The sequence below is a fragment of the Megalobrama amblycephala genome, linkage group LG14, assembly GCF_018812025.1.
Source record: "Megalobrama amblycephala isolate DHTTF-2021 linkage group LG14, ASM1881202v1, whole genome shotgun sequence".
In the NCBI taxonomy this organism is placed as follows: domain Eukaryota; kingdom Metazoa; phylum Chordata; class Actinopteri; order Cypriniformes; family Xenocyprididae; genus Megalobrama; species Megalobrama amblycephala.
In genome coordinates this window covers 15036047-15063797 of record NC_063057.1, presented here as the reverse complement: position 1 = coordinate 15063797, position 27751 = coordinate 15036047, and the positions used below count along the sequence as shown (strand labels likewise).

The following is a 27751-nucleotide window of genomic DNA, read 5'->3' as shown; positions in this document are numbered from 1 at the left end:
TCTTCAGTTGTCTTTAGTGTTGTTCTCCCTTCCCTAACCATGAACCAGGCCCCACCTACAAGCAATAATGTCATATTTGACATCATGGAAACACAAGTAGATATATAATAATAATATATAATATATAAAGAATATATAATAATATCTGGAGAAAGTTCTTAAGGTTAAAAAATAGATCATTTTCCATTAATGGCCATTCATAAATCAATCATACATGAAGATTGTTTGCAAAAATATTTCATTTAAATAATAATTCATATTGAATTACCGTTTTTTGAAAGTGTATATATTGTATATACAGGGTTGCACTGCTGTTTAGGGTGCTGCTTTAAGATGAGGCGAGTACAGAAATCCACAATGTAACAGGCTTTAATTGACAATCCAGGTATATAAACAGCATAACACACATTAAACAACAACAAGAACGGACAAGGAGTGCAGGGAGTGAGTCCAGCTTAAAGGGAGTACTGACGAGGACAACAGGTGCTGGGAATCGGGGGAGATGGCGGGAAGACTGATGAGGGAAGTGTAGACAGGTGTGCGGAACAGCACTGATCAAAAATAAAACAGTTATATTGTGAAATATTTTTACAATTTAAAACAACTGTTTTTTATTTTAATATATTTTAAAATGCAATTTTCAGCAGCCATTACTCATCACACAGTCACACAAACTTTCAGAAATCATTCTTATGGTTTCTTTTTATTATCAATGTTGAAAACAGTTGTGCTGCTTAATAGTTTTTCTCCTTTATATTTTTTTTTTGTGGAAACTGATAAATTTTTTTTCTGAATTCTTTGATGAATAGAAAGTTTAAAAATAGATATTTACTGTCACTTCTGATCAACTCTCTGAAACGCTCTGTGAAATCTGTACTTGAAATCTATTCTGCACGATTCTCTTGTTCGTTAAAATTCTCAAGGGTCTGAATGCTGCTCGAATTGGTTTGAAATTGATGCCATCCTTAATATTTACACCTGAGCTGATGATACTTGCAGTTATGGTAAAGGGCGTGACATTTCTGGAACAGGCTCTTAGCGGTTCACCAATCACAACACACTGGGCCAACTAACCAATCAGAGCACATTTTGTATTTTGGAAGGAGAGCCTTCATCGAAGAAGGAACTAAATGGCACGTTCGAGCCAGACTAGGAAGAGAGTTGCTGTAATAATGTAAAATATGTGAAAAATAATGCATTTTTTGAACAATCAAGCATGAAAACCTATGCTAGTACACCCTAAAAACAAAATCAAGACTTTGTAAAAGGATAAAATACCAATCAGTAAATACTTGACAATGACGTCCTGTAAACTAGAAGTAAGTTATTCAGCAGCAAAAATGAAAAAATGCTTCATTACATAACCAAAGTGTAGACTTCAAGAAGGACTGCAAAGGCTTATAGCAGCGTATGAGACAGGGCCTTATTTGTAATCCACTGTACACGCTAATCAACCATCAACATCTGCATGTGATCCACTGCTTCCTATATTGTAAATCCATGCAAATATGTTTATGCTGCCTCTGTTCATCTGTGTAAATATGTGATATATTTGCATTGTTGTAGCTTCTGTGCAGTATAACAACAGCTCTAGACATATTTAACCATAATACAGTTGGCTCATAGTGGTTGTTCTCTTTCTCCAACTTTCTCGTTCCCCTCTTTCTCCGTCTCATGTGCGTTCTTGCTCTGGATTGGCAGAGTGTTAATCCAAGGGTCTGGATCTGCTGCTCTAATCCCTGATGGAGTATCAGAGGGAGTCTCTCTTTAAGCTTGTGAGAGGCGTCTGTGTTTGTGAGTGGGTGGATAGGTTTTAAACCCTCCCTAGCGTTTCCTGATGTTTAAATTAAGACTGCATACCTAGCTTCCATGTCGCTAAAACAACAGCCTGTCATCGTGGCTGGATTAATGAAAAGCAGAATCAAATGAAAGAGACAGGGAAACGAAGAAAGAGAAAAGGAGCTATAGAAGGACATAAACAAGTCATTGTGTGTCTGTGTTTTGCTAAACTATAGCTGCCGGGTTAACGGTTTCACTCTTTCTTTCTCTCCATCCCCCTCTCCCTGTGTTAAGTTTGATTAGGTGACCACAGTTACATATTCCCCATAGGAGACGAAAAAGGGTAGCCGTTTCCTGTGAAAATAGAATGGACACAAAGAGCTCTTTCAGGGCCTAGGCGGCCCGTTGCAGAAGCTCTTCCATGCCCCCAACACCAGCCCGCCTGACTCACAGAGACCTAGCCAGAGACTGACACAGGCCCCAGCCCAAATACACAACATTTCCACATCCTCCCAGGCCTCTTACATTTACTGACACCAACTATTAATACACTGAGGCAAAATGCAGCTATTGCTCATTCAGAACAGTTGAGTGGCAAAGCCGTTGAGTTTACATCAGGCATAATATGCAGTGCACCTCTGGATTCAGTTTTGGCATGAATCTTGTTCAAAGCTGTTTCGACGTTTTAAGTGCTTCTGATGGGAATGACACATCAGAAATGGTGTAGTTGCAGGTAATAAAATAATAAAATGCATAAAATATATCTATATATAAAAATATTTCTGTCATGACAACTCTCTGAGTGTTTGGCATGGCAATGGTTATGTCAATGTTGTATGTTTGGTCTTGGCAGAATATATCTGCTACGCTGCTGCTGCTTTTATTGCTGCTGCTGCTGCTGCTGTAGAGCAAGTACAGGACTTGTTACTGCCAATACATACACGACACGCTGCTGTGAGCAAGTAAGACATGCTGCTGCTGTACAATATAGCTGTAACCAAAGACTATAGAATAACACAAGACGTGTCACTCGTATTGTTTTGAATGGGAGAAAGTGTAACGCGCAATATGGCGGAATAAGTCCCGCCTTCTAAATAAGAGGCAATCGCCGACTGGTAAAGTCATCGCGTCACTTCAGCGGCCGTTAGAATCACCGGTTTCTATAGAAACAGTCAGACGCGCACCTCCGAAGAGATGTGCATTTAGGTCTGCGCATACGCATTAGCTTGATCCAGCCTGAAAAATACAGTTTTTTTTGTCATGATTCGAGCGTTTAGAAACTGAATTTATGAGCCGGTTGTTGTTAGATTTCATTGGTGATTTCAAATATGAAATTTAATCGTAAGGTTGGCGAACAGTTTTGGAGAATTTGATGTTTCCCCATTCAAAGAGATTGCATGATGCCCAGGATGCCCGAGAGGCATTTCAAAGATGGCCGCCGAGTGAAATGACTTGTCTTAAAGGGACTTTGCTGTAACGTAGTTTGTAGATGTGGGAAGAAGGAGGCGGGAACCAGCGAACATTCAAACAATAATCTTTAATAAAATAAACAAAGAACAAAACAAAAGTAATGCCGGCAGACCCTCGTGGACGTCTGCCGGCCACACAAACAAAATAAAACATAAAATAAAGTCCAGGCCTGGTCCTCTCTCGTCCTTCACTGTCGTCGCTCCTCCTTTTATGCTTCCGGAGCTCCTCCGTGAGAGACTCAAGGCCGGTGCGCCTCACAGGTGGAGCTCGTTAACTCTCGCGTCACCGGCCTCGCACCGTTCCCTCACGGCTCTCGCCCGCCCTGCTCGCCACAATAGCATACATGAATTACCTGTAGCAGATCTATACAGGTGGAGCTGGGGAAGGGGGAGGGTTCCTGAAGGTACGCTGCAGTGCTAAGGCAAATGCTACCAAAGTATTTTTAAGGCTGAGCAGGAACCAATCTGCTGTGCCCTATAGATAACGATGTGATTACGAGCAGGTTGAGTTTTAGCCTGTGCCATCTAGAGTTTCATGACAGAACTTTGAACTTTGTATACACTTTCTCCCTGTACATCCTGTATAAGATGTATGAGTAAGATGTGGATGATTTTATTTAATTATTTTTTCTCACCTTGACATGGTTGCAACCAACCAAAATGAGTTGGATCTTTGTAAAGAGTTTCATCTCTTTAAACAAATGCTCATCACCATTCAGAGACCAGTTTAGAAATCTCAGTGTTTATGAGTGAAAACACAAGCGAATCATGCTTATTTGCTCAGTTAAGGCTTTCTTAAATGAATCACACCCATTGTATGTTAATACACCCATAACTGAATTACTGTGACAGCAGCCAGCCATATTTAGTTTCATGCACTTGGCAGTTGTCCCAAAGGGAGAAGAAGGACAGTCTGCCTCATAAGAGCTCTCCCCCATTTAGACGAGAGGTATGACAAACAAACCCAATGGATGTTTACGCTAGGAAATGTCAGATGCAATACTATATATAGTCAAAGCTGAGTGACTCACAACTAATCAACAGATGTGGATGCATTTGACTGATAAATATTCCGTTCTTTGTGTCGAATGAATCAGCAGACTGGCTTTTTTCGTCAGTAGAATGTGGCGGACTGGCGATGGGGTAAAATGTCTCCCACATGAGGCCTTTGTCAGACTAACACGTCTACTTTTGTTTTTTTTTTTTGCAAAGGGCCTGATTCCTCTCATTAAGATTGCGCTCTTATCGAGAACAAACGGTCGTCAATATGGCCACACTCGAGCCTTAGATCTCCTGCGCTGAATATCAGTTGGTCTGGTGAGCCGAATCTGGGTTGGAGGAGTTTTAAAGGCATGAGGAACGTTTGAGTGGCATATAAAAGCTTTCTCTCTCTCGCCTTGATCTCTTACTGTAACACACCATCTGCACATCTGTCGCACAACGTTAACACTGCCCGCCAACACGGTCTGTTTGTCCTATTCTCTGTATCCTCTTCCATTCTTTAAAGGTTAATAGAAAAATGCTTGCCACAAAAGGTGCTGTTGTGAAGAACTGGGCCCCGCTGCAGGAATGAGAGTAAATATGTCTCCGAGCACCCCCGCGATAGCCCTTCAGGATGGCTTTGGACAGGGGTTATTGCAGAAAATTCCCAGGCATTTGTTCTTAAGTGGATCCGCCAAACAACTGCATGTTGCAGCTAATGTGGGTGTGAAAGCTGCAATCTGCCAACAAAAACCCAGTTTTTGTGGGTTAAAGCCTTATAGCGTTAGAGAACACACTTTAGCGGTCAAAGGGTCTTGTCACTGAGGAATGTTGCATTATTATGGGGGAAAATATTGTGAATATAGACATTTCTTTGAAAGGAACGAACAAAGTTTTCTTATAGATACGGGAAAAAAGAATGCGAATCTAGAAATGTTAACAGGTTGACCTAAACTGCGATGAAAAACAAATATTGTATGTATGTCTATATAAAATCTTAAAGAGGAAAATATATGTCTGGATTCATCTGGATGCTTTCATGTTTGTTTTTTTGTGTACCTCTTTCTGTTTGTGTCACTCTAGGAGACCATTTTGGTTGTGACATGACTGTATTCAGCTCTATATTAAGGCTGTGGGACTGGGCCACTTTGGTGGAAAACACGCGGTCTCAAGGGACCAACATTACCATGAGATCCTACCTGGAACAATGTGATCGGCCACGGGGCTGCCTGGCTGCCACCCCACCCCCGTCCAACCCTAGGTATCAGCCGCAGGAAGTCCCACACAGCCACTTCCTGTTGAGCGCACAAACAATGGCCATTGTCGCTGGCTGATATGGTGTGACCTCAGCTCCGTCTGCCATGCCTGGCTAACCATAAATCGTCCACCTTTAAACAGCTTGAACGGTGAAAGATTGACGAGAGCGCGGCGCCGAGGAGCGCAAACAAAAACAGAATGCGACAAAAAAAAAAAAAAAACAGCTCTCTCAAAACGTGTCCAGGTCGTAAACAGGGGTTGTTTATCCGGGGGTTGTTTTCACTTTATCACACATGGTGGAAGTTATCAGATGTCTACAGAATCACACTATGTTTCAATTGTTCCATTGTCATGTGCAAGTTTGTTTCAAAGATTGGGTTTGGCGGATTGTACAATATACTTGTTGGCGGATTGTTGATTGGGACTGAAAGATTTTGAGTCACCACAGCCTACAGCCACCGCTTGTTATCTTGCTATGAAATCGACGGTATAGGTGGTACGGTCCAGTAAATTCTACACATAAAAGCTATTCCACAGTTCACAGTGGGAATCTTGGGGTCAAGGCAGGATCACATAGAACATTCAGTGGGTTCACAAAGCCTGAGATCACATTGAAAAATTATTCTAAACCTGGGTATAAGCAAAATGTTTTAGGATTTTGAAAAATCTAAAAGAAACATCATGATATAAAAGTAAGAAAAAAAGACTTCATTCACTTAAATTATTTATATTTAGTTTTCTTTATTAATCTGATTGTATAGTGTTCTAGTGTTTTTGCAAAGGCAAATCATAATAAATAATGATTTTAATACATGTAACAAATAAAATAAATTTTACTAGCACTCTCAGATGTTTAGGACTTAAAGGCACAATATGTAATATTTTTGTAATAAAATATCCAAAAACCACTCCAAAAACCATTTCATGCAGCTGTGTACTGAGAAATTCAAATTTTAAATAATATTTCGTCCCTTGTTTTTGTCACCTCTTAATGACGTAATATCCGCGCTATCATGTGAACAAAATGCGAAAGTGTTGGTTATACAGCATTTAGCACGCCACTATTGTGTCGTTCAGTCATCATGGATCACAATTATCCATTGGCGAGTACAGATCACGACCTCTGGCAGCGAAAACTTACATAGTGTGCCTTTAATAATAAAAACGATAATAAATAAAATATTTAATAAAAATGATAAACTATTTCATTAAAAAACATGCATTTTTCAGACTTTTGGGAATCATTGTTATTTATTTATTATTATTATTTGTAATGAATCATTTAAAATAAGCATTTTCTTTGGCTCTCTCAGACCTTTGCACTTTGTTCTGTACGTTAACAACAGGACTGAATGCTGAAGAAGAGTGCCCCCCCTCCCACCCCCCAGCCCCCTTTTCTGTACACGGCAGCTGCTGCCTTGATGCTTATGGGGATTAGACAGAACTCTCACACAATCTGTCTCTCTGTCTCTGCTGTTCCCTGATGCAGCACACAGGGTTGTGGGGCTGCTGTTTTACCTGGAGAGGTGAGGTATCCTTTCAGTGGTGGCATTCGCTTTCCGCACGGCATTAATAGCTCATTCCTAAGCTGTTGATGACAGTCGTGGCTAAATACTGGACACCGAATGAGAAAATGTGTGGTTGTTGTGGTTCATTTTGTGTGGGACCACCTTAAGTTTGCATATGCTTGTGTGTGTTGCATGTGTGCGTGTGTAATTTTGTCTGAGGGAAGACGGTTTAGGTTGATTGAGTTTTATCCCACCGCCAGCAAGAATATGTCACATTTTGACTTCTCTGTTGTGCGCACAGAGCGGTCTTGTCACTTGCCCTGTGTGTGCGCTCGCATGCGCGAGAGAGAGAGAAAGCGAGTTTTTGGGCTCGCTGTCGGCTTTAGTTATTAGTCACTCACTCTATCAAGAGATGCTTTCTCCCCCCCTCCAAATGATTCTTTAGTAATAAAGCTTTAAGCAGACAGCTGTAAGCTGGAGACCAAATACACCCATATATTAAACATCTCCCAGGCTGTTTGATATGGGCTGATGAGAGACTGTCTGCATTTGTATCCTCCTCTCTAAATCCCTTCAGCATTAATCACTGTGCCTATAACACAGATAGGCTATTTAGATATAGAAGAAAAGCAGACTGGAAGATTACCAAATTCCCATCTTATCTTCTGTGAAGACAAATGGGGGTCCCAAAACTCGCAAGACTTTAAACCACAACAAATAATACGGAGAATCCAATAATGAAACCCCAAAATGAACATTGCAGCAAGGGCATTTATAACAATGTGAGAAAAAAAAATTGTTCATTTGCTGCATGGAGAACCTGAACTGGCCGCCTTTTTTTTAATAAATCCGTTCAGTGACACAGTGTAGCTTTATTATAGAAATAATCAAATGCATTTAATGATAGCTGGACTATCTTTTATGAGTTGATCACCTGTAGAATTGTCTTACACTGTAAAAAAAAAAAAAATTATAGTAAAAATCTGGCAGCTGTTGTTGCCAGAACTTTACTGTAAAAATACAGTGACAATGTTACAAGCATTAAAGGATGACATTTTGATGATTGTATGCCATTAAAGTATAAAATGTTAATGTACCAAACTATTTGAGCTATTACTGTAATGTATCAATCTACTTGATGACAAATATATATATTTTAACCGCATATGGTAAGGTTAATTGACCTTTTTTTTTTTTACTTCAGCAATTTTAACATTGTTTTTTCGTTGAAATTACTTATATTTTTGTAAAAACGTTAAAATGAATTAACACTTGTTGCTTATTAATAGTTACATATTCATATAGGCATCACTTTCAGAAAAGTACCTTATTTACCCCTTAAGGGGCATTTTAATATCTTGAAGGCACATATTATTATGTAAAGTCTACATATTAGTACCTTTCCAAAGGGTTTCGCCTTTGTGAATGCTTTTATACCATTTTTTTCTGAGTGAGACCTTAGTATGCATTACATCAAATTTGAGAACATTTCTGAACATTTAAGATCATACTTTTATTACTCGTATGATTTTTATTTTTATTTATTCAATAACAGTATTCTTTTATAACATTATACTTCATTTTATTATCATTTTATTTTTTTTTTATAATAGCTGGTTTTATGTAACATCCAATAGCTCCAAGTTTATTACAGGCACTAAAAGGAATCTGAACAGTTAATAGAGGATGTCAGTGACTGTAAGAAATTGAAGGATTAGTTCTGGGCAGTTTGTCGGATGGAAAGCACAGATATGGTTCAGCTTGTACAGGACGCAGGATGCATAACTTTGCGTATCGTTTGAAACTGTTTCCTTCATTCTTTTGCTTGGAATAGAACAGACGGATCCGTGTTTCCGATGTGGCAATGAGCTGTACATGACTGTGCATGTGAAAGAGAGAAAGTCCTGCAGTTTGACTGTCAATGAATAATTCTAATTCTCTACCTGCCTGCAATAAAACTTATCCACCACTAGAGGTCAGTTATGACTATTTTTGAGCATTGAAGTCTGAGCAAAAATATCCTCTCAATGTGATTTACATGCTGTACCTACATGTCTTACATGTTATGTTATAAATACACATTCATGTATCATAAAATATAATATGCAGTAGATTAGATATGGCTTATTAATGGGGCAAGAGAAATTTCAAAATGCTATAATTTTCCTCTCATCAAAGGACTATGTAAAGATTAAGCATTAGGTTTTTAATATTCTGCTATAATTTAACCTGTAAACGGTGAGCTTTACCTATTTGATTTGTGCCGTGTTTTCACCCTGAATAATTGCCTTTAACTAATTTCCCTAGAAGCAGCTTCATTCTTGTTTTGTGAAGCCCACGACATAACAAAAATACCTCATTATGCTTGCTTTATTTTTTAAACCTTGACTTTCCTGATCGTCTTACAACATTGGACAATAACGTCAATGTCATTTCAATTGGAACATTAATAACCAGTTGCTCGTCTGTTTTCATGTGACTAACATCAGGGGTTTTAAGTTTTAATATTGGTGTTAAATTTAATGTTAGACCTGCAAGTTAATAGCCTACGGACAATCCACATTTAAAAGCTTCCGCGTAAACTGTTCTTAAGGGTTCAAGTTCACTATTTGAAGACAGTTAGCATTTTGGGGGATTTTTTTTTAAAGTGGGTCTTTCGATTACAATCGACGTCTGTATTACTTGTCTTGTGTATTTTATTATTATAAAACAGAAGAGCCCATTCACAGTTTGATGCTTAGGACGCGCGCAGAGGAACCTGAAATGCGCGTGCACGCGTACTTGATGCGCGCGTCAAACTTCTGCCAGAACGCGATAACTAACTTCAAAGAAAATTCTACGCATCTAATTGACAAACTCTTGTCTATTGCAACTCTACAAATAAGAGAATGAGGTATAACATTTATCATTTTTAATCTATTGAATAAACCTGAACAAAAGCTCCATGAAATTTAATGTTTCACTCAAACAATAAATTGCATGAAATACAGATCTTATTGAATAATCCACGGATGTTTGATGAAATTAAATTTCATTTTAGGAAATCAAACGTGCATGTCTGAGTTCATGGCCATTTCAGAAAATGGCTAAATTATGTTTTGGTTCCTATTAAACTGAATAAGTAACATTGTATGAATACTACAGCCTACTATAACATAAATTATTAATCAATATAAATATTAATAGCCTAATATGTGTTTGTATAAAAACATTTTAAGCACAGCCCAAAACAATTTGCCATGTTGTGTAATTGAGATGCCCTGGCGCGTGACTTGACAGGTGAATTAAAACAAACAGGGCGCATGTGGGAAACTGCTACTGCACGAGCTCATGACGGGCGCGCGATGAACACCTGTGCGCATCGGTATACAAGTATAAAGCATTTACACACCTCCTGACAGTAATTTTAGCCAGAATTTATAGAAGTTAAAGAGTAGACAAGTTAGCGTCGCTCGCGAGAGAAGATGACATGACGGTTATTGACATTTGGAAAGTGCTCGCGCTGCATTTACGCCTTTATTAATATAAGGCACCTGAAGGGGCTCGCGCTGATTAGACCCCAGTAAGAGGCGTTGAAGTGCGGCTAAGGACAACTGTGAATGAATAACAGTCAAGTGTCAAAACTGCACTATGCGCTCACTCGAATTTAGACATCCCAAAAGCAGTCCTTGTGTTCGGGATACGACTTACAGTCTACCTTTAGCAGGAAATATTTGACATTAGCTGAACGAGAAACTTATGAACGAGAATTACATTCAGAGAAGTACAGACGTCGTGTGCTGTCGCCTGTAGCTCGCGATGCGCCTCAGGTAGAGCGCGCGCACATTAACTGCTTTGAACTGCATGTAGCGCTTTAGCCAAGCCCAGTGTGTTGGATTTAAATGGTCCAGTTTTGACACATTTGCTTTGCTCAACCGAGCATTGGCGCTAAGGTAACCATTCTTGGCTCAGAGCCTGTTGTTTAGAACACGAAACAAATTGACTTCTCCTCCCCCAAGTCTTTGCCTTTTGTAATTTGCTCTGGCGTTGTTGTTTGTGTGTGACCAGCCCTGGGATTTCACCTCGTCCTTGAGAGACCAGCGCAAATCAACCCAAATAAAACATCCCGACCCTGTTTACCTCTCCCGGAGGGTCGTTTTCCTTCGAGACACGTGGACGAAGCCGTACACAACATTAGGTGAGTGATTCGAGACCGCATTGAACTTTAACATGTGATATGTGCCTATGTTTATGTGCTCGGTATGAGAGCGCGCGGAGCCGCGGCTCGCGCGACTGCATGTTGTTGAGTGCCGTTAACGGACAGGAGCTCTGCGATCTCTCCCTCTCTCAGCCCGCTATTGCGATTTTTCCCTATTCCATACTCATAGTAATCCAGCTGGGATTAGAGCGCGTTCCCCTCCAATCATCAGCAACGCGATCATTCCTGCATCAAACCTCAGCAGCTCTCAATCCAGTCAGTTTCACTATATCCTCATCATCTCTTTACAGAATGATTTATTTTTATTTATTTATTTATTTATTTATTTAGCTGCTATGCATATACTGACCATTTGTTATTCTTTCACCCCAACTTATACATCTTTGAAGAGCTATCCCACAGACAGTGCTTTATTTTGGAAACAATGTAAAAAAGAATAAACATTCAAAATTAAAGTAAAATAATATATTTATAAAGGTGTAAAGCTAAAATATAGTTTTAGCACAGAATTTAAAAAAAAAAAAGCGTAATCGCTCTGCTGAAAAATTAAACTACTTAATATTATGAACAGAAGATAGAGTTAGTGCAGATGTGCAGTGGTCAGTACATGAGCCTTATGATTAATTATGTACTGCCATAGTGGTAAACAATGAGGCAAATCAATACTTAAATGTATTTATAGTGAACTTTCACATATTTTGAAAAATAAGTTGAAGTTTCTTCTGTTAAACGGTGTATGGAAAACTATTATATCATAGCAAACACATCTCTGAATTGTTGGTTTGACATGCACTTAATCATAACTTGATTAACATGATTTTCTTAATATAACATAAGAGGCACTTTGACATTTAGATAAGAGATGAATATTGTTTGACTTCTAAAATGAAACTTTATGAAGTTCAGTCACCTCAAGACATGTTCAAACTGTTACATTCACTATCCTCTTTTAATTTTCGGCGTGTACTGTACAGTATATCAATCTATGTGCTGTTTCTTGCACTCACAAATATGACTTGCACAGAAAAAGTATGACTTTTAAATATTTTAATGGTTAATATTTTATACTGCTGTATAACAGATCGCAGTGAACTCCATCATAAAATCCAGCTGTTGAGTTCACACATAAATCTTATGAAAAATTAACGCTGACTTCTGTTGAGAGGAGAGAAGTAATTTGCTCAAGTAAGTCATATATTACTGGGTTGACTTTAATACGCTGGTGATTGATTTCAGTGCTCACAAATTTATAAACGTTGTGATAAAGTAGTCGTATAATCAACTGGCGTGATTTCTATAATTTATTATAGGAATGTAATTTAATGTAATAGGAAGACAAGGGTTTAACAAGCAAAGAGAAAAAGGTTCCTATGAATTCTGATGGAAATCCATAATGCATTTTGTTGTTTTGTCAGAATGAATTCATTCTCTCTTTAGTGGGGTCATGTTGAATGCACAGAGGCTGTTTTTTTTTTGGCAAATGTTTTAACACTTTACACAGAAAGTGTACTTTACACAAAGCCTTGCCTCATAATGCTGTCATAATTTGAATAATGACTGCTTTTTTTCTTCTTATTTTTCCCCTTTACAAGAGTCTCTTATAAGAGACAGTTTTTGTGTTTCTTCATTCAGAAGCCACTGACTTTGCTCTGAATGAATGCTTCTCTGATAAGTACGTAACCAGGCATTCGATCTTAGACGTTGCTGTTTTTAATACCAGAACTCCAACAGAAACTCCCATCAAAAAAATACTCTTGTCGAAAATATCATGTCGTAAGAGTTATTTTAGGCTGTGTTAGTCGCAGAGTTTCTCCATATCTCCACGCAGAATCAGGGATTGGTTTCCGATTGCAGGGAGGGAGAGAAAAATCACTGTGCATGCTCTCTCTCTCTCTCTCTTTCTCTCTCTCACTTACTCACTCATTTACTCTTGTCATTCAGATAGATAAATTCACATTGCTCTTTAGATTATCTCTTAACCAGTTCTTTGAATACATTGTTCCTGCACAGCTGGATTATAGACCAGATATAGTTCTTATCCCTGAGGCCATATCTAAACTGACTCTCAAAAGAAAACAAACTCAATGAAAAAGAAAACTGAGTTTTTGAGTGCTTTCTGGGGGAATTTCTAAGAGCCAGGATTTCATTTTCTGTTTTGTTTTTTCAATCTCGTCAACAGTTCATTTTCATAAGGCAGGTTATTCTGTCATTTACTCACTATCATTTCTCTCCAAACCACAGAACTTTCTTTTTTCCATAGAACTCAAAAAGAGAAGTTTTGAAAGATACACCGGCTTCTCTTTTCCATTTCATTATAATGAACAGTGGACTGGAAACTGTGGCCATCCCCACAGTATTCATTTTTTGTATTCAACGGTGCTACTTTTCCATTGTTTTTCTATGAAAATATACACTGGACAGACATGTTTGACTGTTGCACTCACATCTTACATCTTTTTCAGTGACTCACGCATGAAACAAAATGCAGTCAAGCTAAAAGAAGTTCGAACACGTCTTTAGACCTTTTTTTTTTTCCGGTCCACCGCCCTGCATCTTTAGGTCCTAAAAGTGGCCCATAAAAGTGACCCAGAATCGTTTCTGAAGTCATTAGGTTGTTAATCACTGAAAAATATGTCCTTTTATGTTCTGCAAAAGAAAAAAATAACAGTTTTCAATGACATGAGGGTGAGTAGATGATCTCAAGTTTTGTTTTTTGGGTGAACTGTCCCTTTAAAGGTGCGGTGACCCTCAGGAACAGAAGAACAGATCAGAATCCTTTTCGCCTACCATATCTCCTCTGTTGTCCGTTTGAACTGTGTTGATCACAGGACAGGAAACGGTAAACAAATTCTTCAACATGTGGCGGCCTGCTAGAGCATACTTTTCCTTTTCTATTTGTCTCTCTCTTTTTCTCTCTCTCTTCACCATGAGCGAAAAGCTTGCACTTCCTCCCACCTCTTTTACTTACTCTCTTTCTCTCTCTCCCGCTCCAACAAGCCAGCAGGAAGATAGTGCTAGCAGATCTTGGACTACGCTGAATAGCATTTGCCAAGACATATGAATTATAAGGCTAATGGGCTTAAAAGGCTTGTCTTAACATTGTCTCTACTTAACCATGCAGAAGCTGGCTTATAGAATGGCAGAAATAGATTGGGAACCAAAATACCCCAATTTTGAGGTCAGGATTAGAATGGATGAAAGACACTAAGTTTCTTTACGAAACCATAAAATATTCAATTGTTGGCAAATTGAGAGATATCTCTCCCCGTTGCTCTTCTCTGGCGAGCTGTCTGCCAAGCGCATTGTGATTGTGTTTTGACATACAACTGATGTGATTCTTCTCATAACCACAGAATCTGGGACAGGTAGTCATTATCATGAGGGGTGGAAAAAAAAAAATGCAGCGAGAACAAAGTAACTGAGTTTCTGGGCTCAGATTGTGCAGGCAGCCCAGCAGAGAAGCACTGGCCATGTGTTCAGGCCATTGCTCTGGTGGCTTTGGGCCGGGCATCTGCACAGCTGCGCATGATGCTTGTGCTCCCTGCTCCAGTTTGGGGCTCGTACGCGTCTCTGATTGGATACGAGTGCATCTGTGCCGTGTGCTTATTGGTTCTTAGTGCTTGATGAACTCTTTCTAGTGGGGTCCAGTGTTTGAGTTAGTTGGATGGGATCTGAGGACCATTCCTGGCAGTTCCAGTTGTGTGGCAGGTCAGCTGCTTGCCTCCCTCCCCTGCCCTCTCTCAGCCCTTCTGAATAAATGAGCTATTCTGGGACATGCAAATATCCAGAAATCTGGAAAAGTCTGTGGAATATGTTCAGGGAATCAAAAATACATTAAAACAGTGATTTTGTGAAATATTTTTAGGATTGAAAAAACTGCTTTTAATTCATTTTAAAATGTTATTTATTCCTGCGATGGCAAAGCTATTACTCCACTCTTTAGTGTCACATGATATAGAAATAGAAATTGGTTGTAACATTACAAATGTATTTACTGTCATTTTTATTGATTTTTGTCCTTGAACTAAAGTATTGATATCTTTTAAAAAAAAAAAATCGTAATGATCCCAGGCCTTTGAATGGTAGAGTGTGTATATAAACTTATTTAAAATAAATAAATAAATAAATAAAAATGTTTTAATTGGAAATACAAATAATTTAACTTTTATCCAGTGATTCAAGTTTTTTGACATAGCTTAATGTGGGGCAATTTTTTTCCCCCTCAGAAATAGTTTTTTTTTTCTTTAGACAGCTTGCATTTAAGTTAAAGTTTTCATCTCAAGTTTAACTTTAAGTTGTTAAAAGTAATAATAATGGATTAATAGACTCCTGGTCGCCTTAGAAACGTGGAATGTGTTCAGCTGTTTTTTATGTATATTATTATTATTATTATTATTATTATTATTATTATTAGAAACTTGAATAGGTAAGTGACCTTACAATATGTCTCACTAATTTCAGAGTAACAAACCTGATTTTTAATAGATATATAGAGTAGTAATTGTTAGTATTAATGGGTCAAGTATTGACGAAAAAGATGCGTCTTTAACCAATTCTGGAAAATGGCTAAAGACTCAGCAGCTCAGGTTGAGTTAGGCAGGTCATTCCAACAGCTTGAAACAGTCATGGTAAAGGTCTGTGAAAGTGAAGGTGTGCATCTTTGGGATGGCACCACAAGGCACCGATCACTTGCAGAACACAAGCTTCTGGAGGGCACTTATGTCTGAACTAGTGAGTTTATGTATGGAGTGCAGAGCCAGTGGTGGTTCTGTAGGCAAACATCAGTGCCTTGAATTTAATGCGAGCGCCAATTGGCAACCAGTGCAATTTTATGAGGAGAGGTGTGACGTGTGCTCTCTTTGGCTTGTTAAAGACCACTCTTGCTGCAGCATTCTGGATCAGTTGCAGTTTAGATCCAACCAGCTCTAGATTACTTGCTTGGAAGTTAGTAATCCTGAAGACCTTGATTAGCTGTATCAGGCATGTTTAATTGGGGTTGAAGCTAAATTCTGCAGGGCTGTGGCCCTCCAGGAGGTGTGATTTTTTTTTTTTTTTTTTTTTTTTTTTTTTTTTTTTACTTCCCCCAAACCAGTTCAGTGGAAATCCCACCCTGGAGCCGATTCTAAAGATTTCATTGGCCATGTCAATCACAGTATTGCCTACACCAAACAATGATCCTTAAACCTACCCGTCACTGTAACCTCAGCCAATGAAATTGGTTGCAGGGCGGGATTTACGCTGAAATGGTTTGGGGGAAAAAAATCTCCCAAACCTCCAGGAGCTGAGTTTGAGACCACTGCCTTACGCCTTTAAAGGGATAGTTCACCCAAAAACTATCATTCTCATGTTGTTCCAAACCGGGTGTGCCTCATACATCCTGAAAAGTGAAGCTGCGGGCTCTTTGATCGCCCCCTGGTGGCTGGATGCAGTACAGGTCACAAACCCCGCCCTCTCAATGCAGACAAATGAGCCTTAAGTTAAAATAAATTATGCTTCAAATTAAATTTTCTGAAAGATGGTTTTGGTCATTTAAGGTAGTTGTTATCACGCTGATTTATATTCAATTGTTCGTTTGTGTGCTAAGTTTGATTTTAGCTAGCAATTTGGTGCTATAGAAACGGGGCGTGTCATCGTGATTCACAGTTGATTGACAGCTTCTCTGAGGACTGTCGGGGCTTCGAGGGGAGATTGAAGATATATAACTAACTATTAATTTTCAATTTCTGTGTTATTTTACACCAACAAAATGAGCTGTTCAGCAGTAAACTGTACTAACCGACCTACAGGATCTGACGGATATCTGAGCTTTTCTCGGTAACGTTAATTGTGGGCGTTATAAGCTAATTAATAAACGTTATTAGTTAAGATAACACGCCTAACGTTAGCCATGACGGGGAAAAGCAGGTGATCGTTATCTGGCAGTTACTAATTATTTTTATGGGTATAAAATAATAATTAGCAAGATAAAACTAATGATAGCCTACTCTAATTAATTATAGAGCACTGTCTACAACAATCGATCTCCTGTAACGTTAGTTTAACCCTTTATTTAAAATGGCAGGACCGTTTCTGACATTTTAGAGTTGTTTCTAGAGGCATATTATATTGAGTTTATCTACTGAATTTGCTGTTTCAAAAATATTATTGCTCTAGAAACGGAATAGCCTATTATTTTAGAATTTTAAATTGTGTATAATTTATATAGCCTATTTAAAATACATCAATGATGACACAGTCGTCTGGGTGGAAGTTTGATACCGCGACTCCGCCTCCAGGCTCCACTGACGATTCTTTCTGCGCATGCCCAGGCTCCAAACTTTTTTTTTTTTTACGTTTATGAGTAACGAGTCAGCGCCCATCGGCGTCCGTTTTGGCTTCAGTTCAATACAATGGAAGGAAGCGGTGTCGCGTCGTCCATCTTTTTTTACAGTCTATGTTCCAAACCTTTATTCTGTTAAACACAAAAGAAGATGTTGGTAACCAGACAGTTGACGACACCCATTAGTATTTTTTTTTCCCATACTATGGAAGTCAATGGGTGCAGACAACTGTCTGGTTACCAACATTCTTTAAAGGTGACCTATTATGCCCTTTTTGACAAGATGTAATATAATTCTCTGGTGTCCCCAGAATGTGTCAGTGAAGTTTCAGTTCAAAATACCCCACAGATCATTATAGCTTGTCAAATTTGCCCTGATTTGGGTGTGAACAAAATCAAGCCGTTTTTGTGGGTTGGTTGCTTTAAATGCATTCCAATGCATGCATTCGCTTGTCATTCCAATACATAATACAGAAGCTAACACGACAAATATAACTTGCAAAATGGATCTTTACAAACTGTTCTTGATGCAGCATATAACATGGGTATGGCATGTATTTTGTGGATGTTTGCTGAAAATTCGATTCTGAATGATTTTGATAGCGTGATGCACGGCTAACGTGGCTAAAGCTACACACTGTTGGAGAGACTCCATAAGAATGAAGATGCGTTTATGAATTATACAGACTACACTCGTTTTTGGGTTAAAAATGAAAATAACGAAATGGCTCTGGTCTCCTTGAATACAATAAGAAACAATGGCAACCATGTTTAACAGTACATTAGCAACGTATTAACTAAACACATTCAGGAAAACAATTTGCAAACATCATGAAATAAATATATATGAAATTGGATCAGTTGGTATCGATCCATCTTTGAGAATCAATTTCTGTGCAAATCCTGGGTTTTACTGACAATCGTGTGAAGCATTCTAGTGTTAATGACTTACACATACTGGTATATGAATTTATCTAGTCACATTCTCTTCATAAATAAAATTACACCACTGCGTCCTTAGTGGCTCAGATGCCAGGGAGTTTATGGAGACTCGTATGTTTGCTATTATAGCCGTTAACAGATCAGTGATATTGTTTACATAGCTGAGACAAATCACAAGCTCAGGGAAGGTCGTTCTTGAGTGCTGCTGTCCTGCAGAGTTTTGCTCTGACCCAACTCGCCTTCCTTCACGTAGCTTTAGTAATTCTGAAGACATTCAAGTGTGTTTGATCAGGGTTGTAGCTAAACTGCGAGACAGCTGCTGCTGCACTCCAGGACCAGTGTTACTTGTCGCTTGCGAAAACAATGGCGGTGCCGTGGGTGGAAACATACAGATTCAGGGGGGCGGTAATATTATAATAAGATCCCCTTCCTACGTCACAAGGGGAGCGAAATCAGAATGCTTGATTTGTCACATGCTTGTAGAGAAAGGCTTACCTGGCTTATCCTCTTTCACATTTTCTGTGCTGGTAGATGCACCAGAGACACAATTATAGCACTTAAACACGGGAAAAGTCAGATTTTCATGATATGACCCCTTTAAAATATCTTCTTTTGTGTTCTACAGAAGAAAGAAACTCATACAGGTTTGGAACAACTTGAGATTGAGTAAGTAATAACAAAATTTTCATTTTTGGGTCAGCTATCCCTTTAAGGCCCTGGTATACTTCACTTTCCGCGCCCAAACGTGTCTCACGCGCAGTTGTGTCCACGCATCTTTTAAAGTATACTCGACCGCGGATGCGCATGGATGACTGAGTTCGACACATGCACAGTACCCCCCCCCCCCCCCCAATACTCTGCCAGACATTGTGTCATCAATGGGACATTTGCTGGGCAGGATCGGAGAAGAAAAATAGAGCATCCACCATTGCAACATAGTTCAGAATATACACCAAGAGAACAAGTATCAAAAACGATGGAGGAGGATATGTTTGTAAGTTTACTCGTCTTGTTTTTGAATCGCTCTTTCCACACTCTTCTTCAATGACTGAACACTGTGCTCAGTACTGTGTGGTATCGCCACCTAGTGGACTCTTCTGTCCTACTCGCGCATGCGCTGTTGCACGCGCACCGTCCGCGCGGTCTTGAAATTTGGGCGAAAATTACATCATGTGAACGGTGTACAAACGCGGATGGCCGAAGTATACTTTGGGCTTTAATCTGGCTATGCAAGACTTTTTGTCACCTGATTGGTCATCATAAGTAAACTCCATGTGAATCAGTATATGTCGGAGGATGAAAGCTAGCTTCTCTTAATTTTTGTGATGGACAGCCTTGGGTGACAGTGTCCCTCTATCACACAGAAACACTTGAAAGGTCCGCCGTTGAAAGTGGATGTGTGTGAGGGCTGGGTTGCCTTGACACTTTCATCAATCAAGGATAAATGAGAGGACATGCTTTTATCGTGCTGAATAATAATGACGAGCATTTGTCGTTTGAATGCAAGTGTTCCTGACTGTACGTCAAGAGTTGATGCTCTTTATCACAAAGGCCAGGAATGTTTTAAAAACTTCAGAGTCTTTGTTGAATTAATTGATCTATTCGTTTATTTATATCATCTCCGTTTTGTGGTGTCAGATTTGCGACACTCCAGCCTTTGCTCAAAAGAGTTTGCTGAATAGCAGCTCATCTCATTGTTCCTTTTTCAAAACCGATTGTTCTCGTGGTCTTGTGGGATTTCAAGGTTTCTGTGTTCCTCCTCTAATCCCTGTCCTTAACCACCACACTCTGAGTCATCTCGCCGCATAACTCAACTATTTCGTTTAGGGAAATTAGTACGTTCCCGCCGACCCTGTCTTTCATCGTTTGCCGTGGTGCATATTTAAGTCCGTTCCTGGGCTTATTTTCTTAATTGGTGGCCTGTACTTGCTCAACACCGATTGCCTTTGATCATCTCAGATCATTACGTTTACCTCATTAATTTGCTCAATCCAGTTTTTTTTTCCCCCTCCCCTGTTGAGCCAAATTTAAGGGCCCATGTAAAAATTGGATTAATAATACATTGTATGAGCCAAGAGAAAAATCAGCTCCCTTTGTGGTCTCTCTCTGTCTCCCTTGTCTTTCTTCTTACCCGCTGATTGTGTTTCCCTAGTGTGAAAGACACAAGCCAAACAATGCCTGATGAAAGGACACTCTCTGTGTTTGTTGCTGTTGACCTGAATCTAGTCTGAAAGGAAGCCACGGACAGGGCGGAGAGGAATGAAGATACAGGGAGGAACGGTATGGTTCTGTATGCTTCGTGTGGTTGAGAAAGTTGTTGATTAGATCCCCAGTGCTGGTGGTGTCCTGCACTGTGATCATGGCGAGGGAGGTTCTGTGTCCCCTGTCTGTTGAAGACGCTTTGTGATCTGTCTGACCCTGCACTCCGACCCTTCTCTCCGGCTCTGTGTGGATGTGCCTTAAATGGATGTTGAGTTTATAGTCGACATCAAATCAAAATCGATTCAATTTCCTCATCTTATTGTGCACGATTCATCTGTGCAATTTTATTCTGAAAGGTTTGTAGGGATGTATTGATATAAAAAATCTAGCTGATATGTGAAAGGGGACATAACACACACAGTTTCTGCCAATTTCATGTTAATCTGGAGTACCTATAGAGTAGTATTGCATCCTTCATATCTCTGAAGAGTCTTTATTTTATCAGATTTATAAAAGCTGTTCCGCTTCTTTCTGAAAACAGTCAAGCTCCTGGAGGCATGCCGTGGGCGGAGCTAAAGAGTCACACAGACATTTGATGCAGTTTTACTTACCGCCTGCGGTTCCGAACTCATGACCAGGATCTTTTATCGCTGGGACCTCTCCATCTCTGTTTCAAATGATCTGCAAATCCAGCGTCGAACTAGGTCCTGTTTAATAAACATTCATCACCGAAATGCCGGGAACAAACAGACACACTTGCCCTGGAAAAACAAACTGCATCCACTGTTCCCTTAACACTGGATTCTTTGGGAAGCTGAACAAGGTTATTTTTCCCTCACAACCAAAAACACACTTCTTTGGTGACATTGTTGATTTTGTGGTCTAAAAACAAAATGACAAATCTTTCTCAAGCCAGTCCTATGTAGCGCTGCCGACAACTTCCATAACACGAACAAAGCACATTGATGGGCATGCTCTCGCTCTGGTTGATGTGTGTGCACGTTCGCATACGAGGAATTCCGCCCTTTATAATGTCATACACGGCCATATTCGGAAAAAAACTTTCCAAAGTTATACTAACCCTGAAGGAGTGTATTTGGCACAGAAATACTCTGTCATACGTCCAAATTGTTTTTTTGTTTTTTTTTAAACTTTGGCCATGTTTCGCATGAGAATCCAACTCTTTAACAGTGTAAATAAGCCAGAATGCATGAAAGAGCATTAGACATCCCCTTTAAGGCAACAGTTACTGGCCTTTTTCCCATAGTGCATCCTGTTGACATCATTTCCCCAGATAAACGACGCACTAGCTTCCAACTGATCTAAAAGAAACTGCGATTCATCAGACCAGCCATCTATCTTCCATTGCTTCATGATCCAGTTCTGACGCTCACATGCCCATTGTAGGTTCTTTCGGCGGTGGATGGGGAGGTCATCATTGGCACTCTGACTGGTCTGCTGCTACAAAGCTCCATACACAGCAATCTCTATCATGGGCCGCATTAAAGGTGCCCTCGAATGAAAAATTGAATTTATCTTGGCATTGTTAAATAACAAGAGTTCAGTACATGGAAATGACATACAGTGAGTCTCAAACTCCATTGTTTCCTCCTTTTTATATAAATCTCATTTGTTTAAAAGACCTCTGAAGAACAGGCAAATCTCAACATAACACCGACTGTTACGTAACAGTCGGGGTGTACGCCCCCAATATTTGCATATGCCAGCCCACGTTTCCAGCATTATAAAAGGCATTAGACAAGGGCAGCCAGTATTAACGTCTGGATGTGCACAACCAAATCATCAGACTAGGTAAGCAAAAATGACAGATGGAGCAATAATAACTGACATGATCCATGATAACATGATATTTTTAGTGATATTTGTAAACTGTCTTTCTAAATGTTTTGTTAGCATGTTGCTAATGTACTGTTAAATGTGGTTAAAGTTACCATCGGTTATTACTGTATTCATGGAGACAAGAGCCGTCGCTATTTTCATTTTTAAACACTTGCAGTCTGTATAATGCATAAACATATAAATCTCTCCAACAGAGTAGCATTACCCGTTAGCCACGGAACACTATCAAACTCATTCAAAATCAGAAGTAAACAATATAACAGTATACAATACTCACATAATCCGATGCATGCATGCCGCATGCATGACGAACACTTTGTAAAGATCCATTTTGAGGGTTATATTAGCTGTGTAAACTTTAAGGCACTGTTCAAGGCAAGTGCGAGCTCTGTGGGCGTGGACCACGGGATTTAAAGGGGCCGCAGCATAAAATCGGCGCGTTTATAATGATGCCCCAAAATAGGCAGTTAAAAAAATTAATAAAAAAAAAATGTATGGGGTATTTTGATCTGAAACTTCACAGACACATTCAGGGGACACCTTAGACTTATATTACATCTTTTAAAAATATAATCTAGGGCATCTTTAAGTTTTTCAGCAGTTTGAGCTACAGTAGCTCTTCTGTATGATCAGACCAGACAGGTTTGCTTTCACTTCACAGGCTTCGCCGGTTCACCACATGTACTTTCTTGCACCACTTTTGGTATAACCACAGCATACTAGTGTTGTCAAAAGTACTGACTTCGATACCAAGTCGGTACTGAAATTTAAAAAATGTGACATTTTGAGTGCTGTTGAGCGGATTCGTAAACACCTCTGATTGGCGATTGTGTTCATGCGCTCAACATATATGTCTGTGATTAGCTACAATGATCAACGCACAGGAGCGTTTGAAAGCACATGGAAGTGTTTGAATTTGAAAGTATTTTGAAAGTGGGAGCATTTGAAAGCAGCCGTCTATCAGACCAGTGTGTATCTGTGTAAGTGCTCCGTGAAGAGCTTCATTAGCCGCTTTTCCACTGTCCGGCCAGTGCGAGCCAGGGCTTTCAGCGGGCCAGGCTAGGCTAATAGCCCCGGACTTGTAGCACTGAGCCCAAAATCACGCTGCATTTTCACCGTCGGGCCAGAAGCTCCATAGCGCTTCACTAAAACCCGCCCGTAACACGCCTCTCTGGAACAACGTCACACAAACCCATCATTTCACAAACAAATGGAAGTTTTATCAGAAAAATAATCAAAAAGAAATTACTGGAAACTAGCGAGATTGTAAAGTGAACATGATAAAAGCAGGCGTTGTTGGCATTTTGTTGTTTACTTAATTTAAAAACCCAAGCATCGATGTTTTACCAAACAAATTAATCATAATGAATTAATTTGTGTCAAGATTAAACATTAGTCACAGAAATAAAGTGGTATTTACTGTTATTTCACAAAAGAAGGACACGCATACTTATTGCGTATATCGCATATATCGCGTCTGTTTCTGTTTATTTGTATTCATAGGACAGTATGTTTACATCACATTTACAAAGAATAATAATTTCTACAAATTTCCCACCCGAAATACGACCTGAAGAACTTTAGCACTCTCTCCAGTGACAGAGAAACAATCCCGAAAACATGGAGTTGCTTTATTTTATGAAATATGCGGAGCTAAATATGGATATATTATGCCATTGAGAGATGAGACGTGCTGACAGATAAAATAAATACATGATTGTGATGGCCTATGTATATTTGTCTGATTTCTTCAAGCCGTCGTATTTACCATGTTTACTATGGTAATAGCGCACATAGTCTTGGTGATCAGAATCCACATCGGATCACAAACAGAAGTTATTTCAAACACTTGCTGCTGTCTGAAAGTGAGTTTTGAGCTAAAATGATTTAAAAAGTCTTTAATGCTGATGTTAGCTGGTAACCTACATGTAATCATTCATGGCGCCTCCGTCTCCACACACAAATAATCTCTGCCTTTGTTCGTAACCACTCCCTCAAGCCCGAGCTGGCCTGCTTTGGACCAAGGTATTCGGCGGGCCGAAAAACCTGGGCCGTTGGCCCCGACGAGGCACGATCAAGCCCCGGAAGTGACGGTGGAAACGCGACTGGCCCTGGCACGCACTAGCATGCCCGCTTTAGGCCCGACAGTGGAAACACGGCTATTGATGTCTATTTACTACATGTTTTTGAAGCGTTGATCATTGTAATCCAATCACAAACTTGTCTGATGAGCATGTGAACACAATGGCCAATCAGAGGTGTTTACGAATCCGCTCAACAGCGCTCAAAGCGTCACATTTTTAAAAGTCATTACCAACTTGGTATTGAAGTCGGTACTTTTGACACTACAGCATGCTACAAGACGTGTTGTTTTGGAGATGCTTTGACCCAGTTGTCTAGCCATTATTTGGCCCTTGTCAAAGTCACTAGGATCTCTTCGCTTGCCCATTTTTCCTGCTTCCAACTGACTGTTCACTAACCCTAACCCTAACATCCCTTGGCAGATGCCATTGTAATGATATAATCAATGCTATTCACTTCATCTGTCAGTGGGTTTAATGTTGTGGCCTAACACTGTGCATCATTTTCTCTCAGTCGTTCCTTTTGAGACATCAAAAGTCTCCCACCCCTTTGCTCCATCCTGGTATATATTGGCAACTTTCTCAATGAGTAAAATTAAGTTTCGCCCTTGTTGCAAATATCATGACTTCAAACAAATGATGCTTGAGCAAACATTTTACAAATAAGTTTGATATTTCATCACTGCCTTTCTTTGTCTACCACCTCTTCATCTTCATCTCCTGTTGTTTATCCTTTTTTTGTGTTGTCTTAATTTTAGTCTTTTATCCATGGTCTCTTGTCTCGAAATGTGTGCATTTGCCTCCCACACTTCTACCTTAAAAAGCCTCAGGCCTAACACTTTTGACAAAGATACATGTAGACTTTAAAAGCAAAGAATTCATCATATTTATTGTCTTGCTGCCAAATAGGGCACAAATAATCCACTCCAATTAGGTGTTTGTGCCATGAAAATTGGATTTTCTCTCTCTTATGAAAACGCATATTCTAGAACACCATTGTTGATTTTGAATTCCAGTGACGACAAGAGAACAACATGCCAGGTTGATTTCACACAACCATTTGCATATACAGGCCGAAGGTAAATATAGATCTGTATCTTCTGTGCATACTTTGTTTTTACTGTATTGAGGCCGTTATTGTCCTTCCCATATGGCCGTATACATATCATTGTGACTCAATCTCACAATCCATGGACTGATGTCTCAGCCAGCACACAAAGAAGAACGGCTGTCTTTGTTGAGAGGCATTTATTGTCTTCCAACCCAGAACAAGCAAACAAACAAAGTCGTGAGGCGTCTATTGAGCAGATTGCAGCACACATGATTTAGTCTCAAGGCTTTGGGCTTTTATGTCCACATGATTGTGTGTGTCTTCATATTGTTTGGTTTCAGACGTCTTCCATTATCATATAGATAACTGAACATTGTTACATGGATATGAGAAGCTGCGGCTAATGTAATGTCATCTCTTTGCGTGCGAGTGACTTTTTCCCTAGCTTTTATGATCCTGTCTTTCTACTTTATGGGAAGATTGGAGACCAGAGAAGAGGGGGAAAATACTATGGATTTTTGCACTCAATAAATCAATGACCTACTTTGGTATTTTGTGAAACCTTGCTTATTTTTCACATGCCAGTGGGGGTCGTTCTGTTTATTTTGCTCTGTGTGTGTGTGTGTGTTTCTCTGAGTGTGTATGCCATCGTTCAGGTCCCAAGAGAGCGTTTCGGATCTATACTCATTGGCCAGTTGCAGCGGTTGAGGTCTGGTTCAGATCTGATAGTGAGTGTCTTGTGACCACTGATCTCAGACCATCGCTGCCATTGATGTTAAATGATTCCATCAGGATTTGGGTGTGTTACACTGGTCTTAGGTCAGTGTATCAGGATGACCTACAGTTTACCCTGAAAGTCCTCCAAGTGTGCAAAAGCACTCGCTGTTCCCACTTTGCACAATGCTTGGTTACAGTTTTGCTCTATGAACCCAATACATCCAAACACAATAACAAAGGGGTCAATGATATGTTACTTTTTTTTTTTTTTTTCGTCTGGCGGAAGCTAGTTATTTGAGTTTTTAGAGTTTTAAATATAAATATAAATATATTTCTTACACAAATGCATTGCTTCACATCAGAACGCTGTGTTGATATCTTTTATGATGGATGGATGCACTTTTTTGGGCTTCAAAATCTCATTCTCTATTTACTGCCATTATAAAATTGGAAGAGCCAGGACATTATTTAATATAACTCCGATTGTATTCGTCTGAATGAATAATATATATTTAATATAAATATTTTGACTTTTCTGTGGCAAAGTTCAGACTGTAAATGCAATGTGGTGTAAATAATATTTTATGTATTTATTATAAGTTATTATATAATTTATTTTATTTTTTATATTTATTCATGTTTGTAAAAGATATTTTGTACCCTGGAAAAAAATTAATTATATTATTAAAATATATATTGAATGTATTAATACATATTTAAATATATTTCACATATATTACTATAAATAAAAAAAAAAAGTTGCTTGTTGATGCGCCTATATTTTTTGTTGACCCAAAGACCCTCTTTCCTTTAGAACTGATGTTTCTAAAATCTAAAATGATGTTTTGGATTGGTCAGGTTGTTCAAACAAACAGAGAAATGCTTTGATAACAACCTTTGAATGTCTTTCTTGTAGTCATCTGCATATTAAGCTGCATAAAGTGGAGGAAATATTTTAACACAGCAAAAACTTAAACAATACAGCTTTATAAAATCAAGCCTTTGTTCAGTGATATAGTGCAAATGTGAAAACCCTTCGAAATTGTGGAGATCGGCTTTGTCTTGCACTGTAAGGGATTTCTCTGTAGCTTATGGAGCACATAATGTGCTATTCCATAAAGTTTGATCATACATTCTTTTAGCTGTTACAGATATAATACTTGGAAGTATTTGCCAATACGTGTGTGTGTTTGTGCCTGTTCTTTGTCTCTGTGGCTTCATCAAGCTTGTGTGTGTGTGTGTGTGTGTGTGTGTGTGTGTGTGTATGTGAGCCCCTCTGCCTGAGAGCGTCCCTCTGATCTTCCCTGTGCGTTCTCTCACTTTCAACATCTTCCCTTTCTTATGGAAAAGAGCCAATTAGAGTTGTGTCTGTTTGTTTAAAACAAAA

The 27751-nt window shown here is 39.2% G+C and overlaps 1 protein-coding gene across 12 annotated transcripts in view; it reads left to right on the top strand.

Moving 5' to 3' along the window:
* The window catches only part of sox5 (SRY-box transcription factor 5), a 251157-nt gene that overhangs the window by 16549 nt on the left and 206857 nt on the right, over positions 1-27751 (top strand). For 10 of the 12 annotated variants that reach the window (XM_048154934.1, XM_048154936.1, XM_048154941.1 and 7 more), the window contains one exon: positions 11042-11171. The gene's annotated coding sequence lies outside the window, so the exon portion shown is untranslated. Of the gene's footprint in view, positions 1-10659; positions 10927-11041; positions 11172-20605; positions 20734-27751 lie in introns of those variants that run through there. The other 2 variants (XM_048154935.1, XM_048154937.1) reach the window with 2 other exon arrangements.